The following is a 456-nucleotide window of genomic DNA, read 5'->3' as shown; positions in this document are numbered from 1 at the left end:
AGTAATAAAAGAGTATAGACAGGAAATTGTCCTTTTTGGGTAGAAACTAATAACTATTATGATTTTTTGTTGGAGTGAGGGATATTGATCATTTGCTATGTGCTAGGAAATGTAAAAGATTTTATTATATACAGTTGGTACATTTCCAGAGTTACTGCTGATCAGTGCAAATGTATAATTTTGGAAGTAATAATTAAAGACCCCACCTTCTCAGGAAATTGAGTATTTTTCCAGGATTTCTCTTCCCTGATATACCTGAGAATCTTAGAGTTGCTTTTATATGTAATTATGAGACCATTTTACGAGGTCTTTTTGTAAATATAATTACCAACATCTCACTCTTTTTCTGGCCTCTGCTCTGCCTGGGCTTCCTTCTGGCCAAGAGGATAGTGCTCCCATCCTCTCTGATCGGCCGTTTTGGAAGGTGTTCTCACAACAGAGAGCTTTCTGACACTG

The sequence above is a fragment of the Pteropus alecto genome, unplaced genomic scaffold (assembly GCF_000325575.1).
Source record: "Pteropus alecto unplaced genomic scaffold, ASM32557v1 scaffold35, whole genome shotgun sequence".
NCBI lineage: Eukaryota > Metazoa > Chordata > Mammalia > Chiroptera > Pteropodidae > Pteropus > Pteropus alecto.
The sequence above is the reverse complement of the archived record's forward strand: the minus strand, read 5'-3'. Positions refer to the sequence as shown.